The sequence below is a fragment of the Megalobrama amblycephala genome, linkage group LG3, assembly GCF_018812025.1.
Source record: "Megalobrama amblycephala isolate DHTTF-2021 linkage group LG3, ASM1881202v1, whole genome shotgun sequence".
Classification (NCBI taxonomy): domain Eukaryota; kingdom Metazoa; phylum Chordata; class Actinopteri; order Cypriniformes; family Xenocyprididae; genus Megalobrama; species Megalobrama amblycephala.
In genome coordinates this window covers 8,072,642-8,086,545 of record NC_063046.1, presented here as the reverse complement: position 1 = coordinate 8,086,545, position 13,904 = coordinate 8,072,642, and positions in this window count along the sequence as shown.

The following is a 13,904-nucleotide window of genomic DNA, read 5'->3' as shown; positions in this document are numbered from 1 at the left end:
CTGATTCGATTCATAAAGCTCTGAAGCAGTGTTTTGAAATCGGCCCATATAGATAATGTTGAAAAGTCGTTATTTTGTTTTTTTGGCACACAAAAATTATTTTTGTTGCTTTATAATATTAAGGTAGAACCACTGAACTCACATGAACTGATTCAAATATGTTTTTAGTTCCTTTATGGACCTTGAGAGTTTGAATTGCTTTACTCTCAATAGAGGCCTCACTGAGCCATCAGATTTCATCAACAATATCTTAATTTGTGTTCTGAAGATGAATGAAGGTCTTACGGGTGTAGAACAGCATGAGGGCGAGTAATTAATTACATTATTTTCATTTTTGGGTGAACTAACCCTTTAACTAACAGGACCTTATTGTAAAGTGTTACCAACTTTTTTAATTATTTATTTTCTTTTTTAAAGCCCCCTGTGGTGAAAATCAAATTTTTAATGTTTTAAGACAAACCATGTGTAAATTCATCAGTCAACACCATTGCTGAGTATTTTCTCCTTAAAACTGCAGTGAAAAAAAAGACAGTCTCAAACCGCGGTTTGAAATCGCTGGTGTTTCTGACGTCACAAACTACCTTGTAACCAATCATGTCAACATGTGGGCGGGCTTTATCATATCATTAACAGCGAACTAGCTGGGGAGTCTCGAGAGAAGTCAGGTTATCCTGGTATATTTTTCTGCTGATATAAAAAAATCGTGTAGATTTAGATTTAGATTTAAGGATACTGATTTTCAGAAGGCAGCTGTCTGACTCTGAGATGGTGAACGGGAGCATGGTTTGTGTAACATTAGCAACACATTATTAGCTGTTTGATAACGTAGACAAGCAAAAGGCGAATCATATTAATCCCCATTATGTGCAGCATTTACCTCAGTAAAGTTGAGTGGATCTCTGAGCTGGAGTGAGTGAGTGGAGGCGGGGCTAATTTGCATATTCATTGATCCACGTGTATTAAATGAGGCAAGGGTGTAGAGTTACATTCAAGCTATTTTAAGGCATGAAGATGATTTTTTCACAGGAAAAAAAAAACATTTAAATATGTCATTTTGGTGATCAAAGATGAGTTTTAAGGGATAAAATAATTGACTATAAAGGGACTTTAAGCATAAATGTTACAGAATTTTGTGAGTTTCATGAAAAACAAGAAAAAAAAATTGACAGTAAGGTAAGAAAAAGTTTAAGCGCTTAATTTAAGATTTATTATTTTAAAACAAGTCATAAGATCGTTTAAGCTATTTTAAGCATGTACGTATATATATATATATATATATATATATATATATATATATATATATATATATATATATATATATATATATATATACACTGTGTGCAGAATTATTAGGCAAGCTGACTTTCTGATCATATTTTTTTCCAAACACATTTTACCAATTTCAATCCACATCAATCTTAATAACTACTATTAATAATGTTTTTAATCATTTATAAGTGATATATAATTGTTCATGAAGGCTGGAAATGAAAAATGCCTTATATTCAGGTGTGCAGAATTATTAGGCAGGTTTGCTTTTACAAGCAAAATGAGCCAAAAAAGAGATTTAACTTAGACTGAAAAGTCAAAAATGATTAAATACTCACGAGAAGGACGCAATACTAATGCAATACTAGAAATTGCAAAGTTAAAGCATGACCAATGGACAGCAAAATGCTCATTAGGTCAGCGGGGTCATACAAAAACAGGTGGAAAGAAAAGACACATGTTAACTGCAAAAGAGTTAAGAATTAAGGTGAAGAGTTAAGTGTGAAACCATCAGGAACCTTTTAGTCTCCAGTGCCACCATTTTCCAGAACTGCAGCCTACCTGGAGTCTCCAGAAGTGCAAGGTGTCAAGATCTCAGAGACTTAGTTAGGTTAGCTAAAGAATCCTAAAAAATGACCCGCTCTTAATAAGAATCACAAGCTGAAGTGTTATAAAATACATGAAGACTGGGTTTTTATAGGCCTTATAGACAGACAGATTGAGAGTGACTCCTGAAGGACCAGCACCACATCCTCTTTTACCACTGTTTGAAGAATTTATCTTCCAGAATCTGGCAGTAAGTTTTGGAAGATCATTTTTAGTCCATCTCTGCAAGACGGACATTTCAGGATAAGAGAGGGACTAAAAGTAAACTCCCACACCTTACTGCCAGATTTTGGAAGATAAATTCTTCAAACAGTGGTACAAGAGGATGTGGTGCTGGTCCTTCAGGAGTCACTCTCAAGCTGTCTGTCTATAAGGCCTATAAAAACCCAGTCTTCATGTATTTCACAACATTTCAGCTTGTGATTATTATTAAGAGCGGGTCATTTTTTAGGATTCTTTAGCTAACCTAAGTCTCTGAGATCTTGACACCTTGCACTTCTGGAGACTCCAGGTAGGTTGCAGTTCTGGAAAATGGTGGCGCTGGAGACTAAAGGGTTCCTGATGGTTTCACACTTAATTCTTCACCTTAATTCTTCAATCTTTTGCAGTTAACATGTGTCTTTTCTTTTCCACCTGATTTTGTATGACCCCGCTGACCCCGTGAGCATTTTGCTTTCCCTTGGTCATGCTTTAACTTTGCAAATTCTAGTATTGCATTAGTATTGCGTCCTTCTCGTGAGTATTTAATCATTTTTGACTTTTCAGTCTGAGTTAAATCTCTTTTTTTGGCTCATTTTGCTTGTAAAAGCAAACCTGCCTAATAATTCTGCACACCTGAATATAAGGCATTTTTCATTTCCAGCCTTCATGAACAATTATATATCACTTATAAATAATTAAAAACAATATTAATAGTAGTTATTAAGATTGATGTGGATTGGAATTGGTAAAATGTGCTTGGAAAAAAAATATGATCAGAAAATCAGCTTGCCTAATAATTCTGCACACAGTGTATATATATATATATATATATATATACACACAGAAGAGGATTAGGGCCAAGCAATAATAAAAAAATAAAACCATCTCGAGATTAAATTAGTTAAATTTTGAGAAAAAAGTCGAGATAAAATGTTGAGAATAAAGTCATTAAATTATGAGAAAAAAGTCGTTAAATTTTGAGAAAAAAGTCGAGATAAAATGTTGAGAATAAAGTCATTAAATTATGAGAAAAAAGTCGTTAAATTTTGAGAAAAAAGTCGAAATAAAATGTTGAGAATAAACTCATTAAATTACGAGAAAAAAGTCGTTAAATTACGAGAACAAATTCGTTAAATTACGAATTTGTTCTCATAATTTAACGACTTTTTTCTCGTAATTTAATGACTTTATTCTCATAATTGAATGACTTTATTCTCAACATTTTATCTCGACTTTTTTCTCGAAATTTAACGACATTTTTCTCATAATTTAACGAATTCGTTCTCGTAATTTAACGTCTTTTTTCTCGTAATTTAATGACTTTGTTCTCAACATTTTATCTCAACTTTTTTCTTGAAATTTAACGAGTTTTTTCTCGTAATTTAACGAGTTTATTCTCAACATTTTTTTTCGACTTTTTTCTCGAAATTTAATGAGTTTTTTCTCGAAATTTAACAAATTTAATCTCGAAATGGTTTTATTTTTTTATTATTGCTTGGCCCTAATCCTCTTCCGTATATATATATATATATATATATATATATATATATATAGGTTTTATTAAAGAAACATGGTGAAAATAAATTGTTAATTGTTTTCAAATAAGAGTCTGGTGGTTTCTGAGTGGTTACCCAGAAAGCAGATGCTGTATGTACAAGACGTAGTTATCAGAATATCTTCTTCTTTTTTTTCTTTCTTTTTTTTTTTTGTTTTGTAGGCATGTGCATTCACCTGTGGAATTCTTCGCTTTTATTGGTCTGTTGGAAAACTCATTGTACCGTGAAAGACGAGAAGCCCTTTCTGGTCTAAAGTGTCTCTGAAGGCTGATATCTGAAAATCACTCCCTGTTGACTGCTCCATTTGCAACTTTGTCTATCATTTCTGGCCTTTTAGAGACAGAAACAATGAGACAGAAGATGAGGGAATACAATGACTTTCTTTTCAAGATTCTTTGTTTGATAAAAAGTTCAAAAGAACAGCTTTTATTCAAAATAGAAATCTTACGTAACACAGTTAATGTCCTCTCACTTTTGATCTATTTAATGCGTCCTTGCTGAATAAAAGTATTAATCTTACTGACCCCAAAAATTTGGATGGTAGTATGCATGAATTTCACTGAGTTTATTCTACATGCTTATATACAAATTCAAATTACAATACTGCCTCAACTCAAATTCAAAAACTGAATTTGAGCTTAAAAGACATTCTCAATTAATTTCTGAATGGCACACAACCCTGGTCTCTGACCCGTGATTTGGGAACAGGGTCGAGGAGTATATATAGACCAGACAATTAGTGCCTTAGTGCAAATCTCTGCTCTCCTGTAAACAATGCTGAGAAAATCCTCTTGATAAAGTCTGAGACACTGGCCCAAATAATAACGTCCCAGCGGCCCGGCACATTTTGGGTCATGGCACCGGATGACAAATGGGGCCGTGCTGTATCTCATCGGACATTTCTCAATGTCGGGAAACACTCTGACAGGGTTGTGCCAAATAACTGACAAGATTATTTGTGGGTCAGATACAAAGCAAAGCCGTGAGAATAGATCCTTCACTCATGTGTGATGTGACTTCTGAACAGGCCTAATGGTACTGAGTGATAGACCGGGTCGGATTTCAGTCAAACTCTCACAAGTTGATGACGTACAGTAGATGCATGGTTGTTTATCTGAAGTGCTCCTATTATGCTTTTTCGGATATTACCTTTCATGTAGTTTGTAATATAGCAGTTTGTGAATGTAAAAGGTGATTGTTCCATCTGACCAATCAGAGCAGAGCAGGCTCTTATAAAAGAGGGGTGTTGTTAACTCACTGAATTATCCATCAGGATCTATCTAGAGTATCTCACTCCCTCAGCCACACAAACTATTAAAATAACAAGGACGAATGATTAAAACTCATTAGGCCTGCATCCCAAACATGTGCAGCATCTGCTGGTAAACATTTGCATTTTTGAAATAAGCCAAATCACACAATACTTGCTCATTCTGGGTGGCAAAAACAAGCTTTTCAACTCCCCTGTCATTGAAAACCCACCGTCTAGCCGCTTGTCTGAGAACACCCTAGAGATCTCTCATTGAGTACAGGTAATCAGGTAAGCAAACAACAAGGTTCTTGGTATTGTTATAGAAATAGTGTGCTTGAGAAACAAAGGAGAAATTCTTTTCAAGAGGAATGTGGGAGACCTTAAATGGGTTTTAATCTATTATGTTGCACATACAGCTAGTGTTGCAATATACTGAATATGTGAGTTTACTGTAAATGCATCTTTCTTATAGTTCAGGTCTATCATATCTCATCATATTGTTTCACTCTGCTTTACTTCATATTGTCTTATATCAAATATTACAGGGCACAGGATGAAAATGAACTTGAAACACATGGCTTATTTTAATTAAAGCTAAACCTCCGTCACTATCAATAAACTTGCAGTATGCAAGAATTTTATGACTAATGATCCAAAAAGATGATGAGTATTCATAATAAGAATAATAATAATAAAAACAATAGAATAACAACAGTTTGTATTAATAATCTACAAAAGATATGCAAAACTGTCTTGTAACTTTACTACTGTTGAAAAGTTTGGGGACAGTAAGATTTTTTAAAAAGAAATTAATACACTTATCAAATTTTATATTTTAAAATATTACAATTTATTGTAATAATATTTCACAATATTACTGTTTTTATTGTATTTTTGATCAAAAAAATGCAGCCTTAGACGAAAAGGTCTTATTGATAGATATCTTTCTCTACTTTATAATATCGGGGTCAATGATGTGACGGGTGATTTTTTGTTGTTGTTTGTTTTTTGTCCAAAGGCCTTAATAATAATAAAAAACAAAGATATGACATCTAAAGTATGTAAAGTAGTACAACTAGATCTCTTTTATTGAATCCAAAAGGTTTTAATTATATTTTGCTACATATAAATGTATTTTAAAGATTTTGAAGTGTCAAAAGGTCATTCGGTTTAACCGTCCAAAGGCCAATACAGCCATTTCATTTGTGATTAAAATATCTTAAACTGTAATAAATGTATATATTTTTTATTATGGCATGATTTTATCATATATCACATATCAACATAGTACAAAATGGTATTAAAATTATGTGTAGAAGTCATTGCTTTGTTATGAGAATGAATGTCCAGAAAAATTTACTTCATTGATGTCATTCGGAGTAACTGATGTAAAGGGACCATTTTGGATCAAGTCATGCAATCAATATCATGTGACAGGATGTGACATCATTCAGACACCTGCAAAGGCCCACATGGTCGTGAAGCAAAGTAACTAACTCTATCTTAACTATCTGATAAATTCATGTTTTCACTTGATCATACGCATGTCCCGAAACATCAGGTCATTCGGTACAACCGCTATAAAACATGGAAAATGCTGTAATATTTTAAAAACTTGAACTGAATATAAAATGTTTGATTGTCCTTTTGCTAGCTAGATATCAGCCTGTTAGCATTGTTTGAAAATATCGTCATTCGGTTTAACCCTCCAAAGGCAATTACAGCCATTTCATTTGTGATTAAAATATCTTAAAATGTAATAAATGTATATATTTTTTATTATGGCATGATTTTATCATATATCATATATCAACATAGTGCAAATTGGCATTAAAATTATGTGTAGAAGTTGTTGCTTTGTTATGAGAAAGAATTAATTTTATTGATGTCATTCGGAGTAACCAATATAAAGGGACGGTCAGTATCAAGTGATAGGATGTGACATCATTCAGACACCTGCAAAGGACCACATATTCATGAAGCAAATTATTAACTCTCTCTTAACTATCTGATAAATTCATGTTTTCACTTGATCATACGCATGTCCCGAAACATCAGGTCATTCAGTACAACTGCTATAAAATATGGAAAATGTTGTAATATTTTAAAAACTTGCACTAAATATAAAATTGTCCTTTTGATATGAGCCTGTTAGCATTGTTTGAAAATATCGTCATTTGGTATAACCAAAAGTGTCATTCGGTAAAACCGAAATTTTGGTTAAACCAAATTACTTTTTTGGTGACAAATTTTGTCCATCTTGTAAAAAACGATGAAAGCAGTGTTAATTGATTATAAAAACCACATAATCTCATTGTTAACACTTAATAAAACTTATTTTTACACTATTTTTACACTTTTAAAAACCTTATTCATCAATGACCCATCGATACTTCAGGTCACGAACACACAACGCCATTTCAGATAGTACTGTATCACATCATATCATATCCAAATGGCTTCACTTATTATTAATACAATGTATTACGGTCTAATCAGCCTTTAAGTGTAGTGGTTGAAATGCATTACATAGTGCATTCAAGAGAACAATTCTTTCAGGCACTAACTGTTGTGTACCAGTTTCAGGTCCACAGGGAAGCTATTAGTAAACCATGTATCAACAAATGATGTGAGTGCCCTTAAACCAGATAAATTACAGTGAGAACAGGGGCCTCTTTCATCTGATCAAAGAAAAAGTGCAGACTGCAGACAAAATGAGATAAAAGCCAGAGGGAAAAGCTCTTTAACTGGCTGCTAAAGATCAGGAAGAATCACAGGGCAAAGGATCAGGTCCAAAATGCGAACCCTGACAGCGGGTCAGAAGCGGGTACCGCCCAGACGACAGCGTGAGAGGCGCTCTGGGTCTCTAGCAACCTACTTTACAGACGGGCCAGCAGAGGCTGGAGCCGTTTCACAGCCCTTCATGTCTGCACAGCACATCAAGAGGCTTATTTAGGCTAACTCGGGCCCCGGCGTACTCCCCGAAGATCCAGCTGTCTGCTGCTGGCTGCTGGTGCCATCAACTCAGCGTCTATATGAGGAAGAGCATTTCTCCGTCATAATGAGAAAAAACTGGAGCAACCAAATGTTTTTTTCCGTTCATATTTGACAAAGACAAATTGTACAGCAGTCTGCTATTTTTACTATTTTATTTATTCAGCCTTTATTTGTCCTGACAGGTTATTGGGAACACGTTGCCTTTATAATAACAACCTGGCTAGCAATCTGAACTCTCTCGGCGGTGATGAAATAGATGTAATTTGCCACATGCTTCGCCAGGGCTTGCTCGGTGAGAAACGTCTGACCCAATAAAGACAATCAGGATGAGCCAATCAAGGATTATGTAATACCGAACTGTACAGCGGCCCGGACGATCCGGCTTTCCATTATAAGATACCTTCCTTCTAAAGATGATCGTATTATCGCAAAGAACTTCATCTATATTTAAAGAAACTGGGATTTCAACAGTCACAGGTTCATAGCTTGATCCTGGATGGTTTTACTACATTTGGGATTATTATGATGATTCCCAAACACTTCCCCTGTCTGCCACCGGTCAAACAAACCTGTCCCAAACACATCTAGTGTTAATCTCAATCAGTGACAAAAATGTTCATTGACAAAGGCCAGACAAAAAAGATGCACAATGACTACACGTGAACAATTCGGATTAAAACAGACAGTTGAAGTAAATATGATGAGGAAAGATGATTTCAGAAAAGTGCAAAATGAGCAAATAATGCAACAGTGTTGAGAATTTACCATAAAACTATATGCAAAATATAAGATGAATCAACTATTTCCACAACATAAATCTAATATTACAAATCATATTTGCACAGAAAATGAGTCAGATTTATCATCACCATCTTTAGTATCATTATTGTTATTATTACTGTTGTTATTATTACTGATATTACTGTTGCCGTCATCACAAAATATTATCATCATTATTATTATACATGCTATTACTATTTAAATACTTCTACTATTACCCATTTGTCCTTTCTGCTTATTTTTCATTGCCGTTACTATCAATGCGTTTTGTGTTCACCCTATGTTGTAAGTTTTGCACTCCTAATAAAAAAAGAAAAAAGAAAATGAGTCGGATGAATTTGTACTAAATTACATGATAGTCAGAATGAGTATTGTTTTGCATGGCTGTCTATAAACAAAACAAGGATTCCCAAACGTTTAATTGTCAACTGAACCCATTTGACCAAAAATATTTACTTGAAGTATGTGCTGAAATTTCAGTTATTATCTCAATAATTTAACAACACATTTGCATGTTCACTGACATGGTCACATGGCATGCAGGTAAACTAAAAAAAAATTATTTCATCTTTTTTATTTTATTTTCATAGTTTTTGTCATTAACTGGTTGTATAACATACATGGCAAAAAGTAAAAAATAATAATCCACATAAATAATAATAATCTACATGAAGGCAGGCAAAGCAACAATTGTTAAACATTGACAAAACCGGACAACTAAGAACAGAAACAAAGGAACTTAGGGAGCGTTTACACAACAACGGTGTAAAAAACTGAAAAGGATTTTCTTTCTATAGATGACAACGTTGTCACAACGATCCCCGTTCACATGGATCCGTGAAAACGACTAAAAACACACTATTATTCATGCCAGGCCAGTAGATGTTGATGTCACTTTGTAAAAAAAAGACTGAAATGCACATGCCTACCCAGGTGAACAAAAGTACACTTCTATAATGTACTTAAAGAGCTCTATTTTCGAGCACTAATTTTGTACTTAAGAAGTACTAAAGAAGAATTTTTAGTATATTAAGATAATCTTAAGGACATCTAAGTGTAGGCTACTCAACTGTGCTATGTTGAGACACCGTAAAATATGAAGTAAAATGTGCTTTTAATAAAATATATTTAGTTACCACTTGTAGTACACTATGGGTTCAAGTATACTATAAGTGGTAACTAAATACATTATTTAAATTCAGAGATAATATATTAAAAGCACATTTTACTTCATATTTCATGCTGTCTCAAAATAGCACAGCTGAGTACATTTAGATGTTCTTAAGATTATCTTAAGAAATACTAAAGAAGAATTTTTAGTATATTAAGTACAAAATTAGTGCACGAAAATAGAGCACTTTAAGTACATTATAGATGTGTACATTTTTCACCGGGGTATAGACTGAACACGTAATACGCATGCATGTGCATGAAGTCACTGCTTTCACAGATCCATATTTTCGTAATTTACACGGAGACAATAACGGTATCGTTTTCAAAAACTTGCACTTTGAAACTCGTTTTCAAATGTTTGCATTTTCAGGCCCCCAAAACGCTTTTGTCATGTAATGACCGGTTGAAACCGGTTCATAGGAAGTAACCGGTCGAGCCGGTTCACTAATCGAACTGAATCGAACTTTAGTTCCGGGTTGATGACGCAAGACGCACAAGCCGAAGTAGCACATCCGACTCAAAAAGAACCGGATGAGTCGGTAAGTCAGTCACCTTTATTTATATAGCGTTTTTTACAATGCAGATTGTGTCAAAGCAGCTTTACATTGATAACTGGTACATAATTTTGGCTGCACAGCAGCTCTTAAAGAATAGTGTCAATGCAGGCAGATCAAAGCACTGTTGAATAAATGTCAAGTCAAATGTCAAGTGTCCCCAACCAAGCAAGCCAAAGGCGACAGCGGCAAGGAACCCAAACTCCAACAGGTGACGTCAGGTGGCAAACAAGTGGCAAATAGGTGTTAAAATGGAGAAAAAAAAACCTTGGGAGAAACCAGGCTTAGTCGGGGGGCCAGTTCTCCTCTGGCGAACGGTTCAACCAACTGTCGAAGTTTGCCGAAGATTACCGAGGAGTCTGATGAGTGAGTTGACGATACCATGCAATCCTGAGGCACGTTCTAGAAATATGCTTATAATGACTACTGTTATTAAATAACATTTAATTAAAACCAGCAAAAACCTTTTTGTCGAGAGATGTAAATTTTTTTTACTATGGTTTATTATACATGCAGATTATATTTTAAGTTGTTAAGTGAAATCAATGAGTTTATTCTTTCTATAAGCCTACTTTAGACATGTAGAACATATCTGTGTTTGTGCAGTAATATGTGTGTTGTAGTTGCGAATCTTATCCAAGATGTAGGCTAATCAATACTGGTCAGTCATATCCGACATAAAGGATCCGCGATCCAATGAAACTGTGACCACAAACTTGTGTGCATGTGAATGAAAGGCAATAATTAGCAATATGTATTCACATAAATAACTTTTTATTTGAATGCTTCAATATGCGTTGATACAAATGACTTTATTTGAACGTTTCGTTGATATAACAGGACACAGAGTTGTTAGAAAAAAAATGCATACGCCAGGAACCTATGAAACAACTTTTTGAACCGGTTCATTGAGCCAAACTGTCCGAAAAGAACCGGTTCGCGTAAATGAATCAGACTTTGCATCACTAATGAAAAGTTTTCTGTTTTTAGTTGAAAATGGTGCCGTATAAGCAGCCACTTAAATACAAGAGACAAACAAAGGGAATTAAATACACACAGCTGAACAGAATGATGAATCAAATCAGTAACCATAGTAACCAATAACAAATTCAGGCTGGCAGGAAAAGGCAAAGGCAGAAAAAACAAACTCAAATTGAACATTACTATGACAGTTTTAAGTTAAAATTGTTTAATTTTATATTTTTATGATTTAATTAATTATTAACTTTTTATCGACTCACAAACCTCAGTCTGGGAAACTGTGCTCTAAAGCATGAAGAATTAAAAGCAAACTAGCTTCTAAAAGTATAAAATTATATGCCATTTTATCATGTTTTCAAGAAAAAAATTTTAAAAGACAATAAATATGACAAAAAAATGAACACTGCTTATGATATTAATGTATCCAGTGCTAATGTCCAGCTGCTCAAAAAATAAATAAATAAATAAATAAATAAATAAATAAATAAAAATTAACCAGAGAAACATATGACCTGAAATCGCTTACTCTCTTTTTCCCTCTCTATGCGAGACCCAGAAACACAGATTCTTACAACTTGGTCTCAAAGATGAAGCAATGTGTCCAAAACAAGTGCATAAATAAAAAAATCATATCATTTTAATTCATTACAAACCACAGCACAAAAGGTAAAGCAAGTATATATCAACTTGCTTTAGAAATTTGGTAATGTAATTTCATAAGCAAACTGTGTATTAACATTATTTTTTCAGCCAAGGTGTCTGGTATAGAAGAGCTATGCTATAAGGTCATGGGTTCAACACCCTGGAAACACACATAATGACAAATGTACACCTTGAATTGAATAAACGTGTCCTCCAAACAGAGTAGAAATGGAATATAGTGGACTAAATGCTATGCGAATGCAGTTATCGAGCAAAACCACTGCTATATTATGAGCTAGAGGCAACCTGCCAGCCATCTCTGCGTACAGGAGCCCTGGAGAGGCCAGATGGGAGCCCTGCTGCGGCCCCCTGTAGTCATGACACGCACCGCCACAATATTCCTGCACAGAAACATGTCCAAACTTCCACCTTGTGCTTATTTTGTGCCACCTTGTGCTTTTCACAATGTTGAAAACTGTGACTTAAGACCGCTTCACACCGAAGACAATAACGATAAAGATACAGACCTAGAAATCATTCTAAATATAAAAGAATAGCACACCACAACTATAACGATAATAGCACAGAGAAACAATGTTGCTGGAATCACTTTCAGAACAGTTTTTTCCAATTAAAGGGGACCTATTATGCAAAATTCACTTTTACATGGTGTACACAACCACCCTATAATGGTAAAAATACACCCGCTCCTCTTTTTTTTAATCCCCATAAATCATAAGCAGTGTCTCAGAACAAGCCCTTTGCAGATTGTAGCTTTTGTGACGTCACAAATGCTTAGGTCCCGCCCACAACTGTTGACTGACTCGATTCTATTAGCATAGACCCCGCCCTCAGTGAGCTGTACACAGTGCGCCATGTTTATCTCCTCGCCAGATCATTTAACAGCAGCATTCACGTGAGAAATGTATTCTTATTAAAGCTACTAAAGTTATTCAGTCAAGAGCAATGAGTGTTTTTCTTTTGTTTGGTTCATATTAACAGCATAAACAGCAGTAGGTACTGGATATTACGCTGCTGTCACTTTAATACACAGATCTAATATACACATGCAATTTCTTTGTTTGCTGTTTACGTTCACAGACATAAACGACTGTGTTTATGTGAACTTTTTTTGTGTTTTTTACATAATCTTGAATCCAGTGATTCTACATAATCTTGGGCTGCACGATTAATCGCACGATAATAAAAATAACACTGAAATTGCGCTTAAACACGATTATGCAAGCGCAAAGTCTATGATTATTTTTTCATGCGCAGCTTATCAATGAAGTATGGCTCCAAATGCTAATCCATCTGAAAGCACTGCGAGTTTGAGTTGCTTATAATGTACATTTGAAAAAGCAACGCGTGTCAAACATCTTTCCAGACAAACATCTTGTCCAACAAAAGACAATATTTAATAACATGTTTTGCTCTAAACTCACTTCATAACAACAGTTGAGCATCCTTCTGTGAGATGATGTGTCTTCTTACACAGAATAAGGCAGTCGTGTGTTTATTAGTCATGTTTAATCAAAGCGTTTCAATCTTCTGTTTATTCAGCTACAGTGATAATATGATGCCCATAGGGATTTCCTGGAATGACGAGTGTTATCTACTTTGGCGGCAGGGCATATTTGCAGTTTCTGCGTGAGAGAGCCCTCCGGCTTTCAGATGGAGAAGCATTTGCTACTGATCACAGAGCCGTACAGCTCTGACAAGCTGCGCATAAAATAATCACAGTCGTGTGCGGTTTAATTGCAATAAATTGCGCAGCCCTACCTTGACTGTACTTGACAGTTTAAGCACAATAAGAGTGAAAGAGAACTTAGCTTAATACTCATGGGACGTGTCGTCTGACAGACAGCTTTCTGTGCGTGTGCTTCAGAAAAC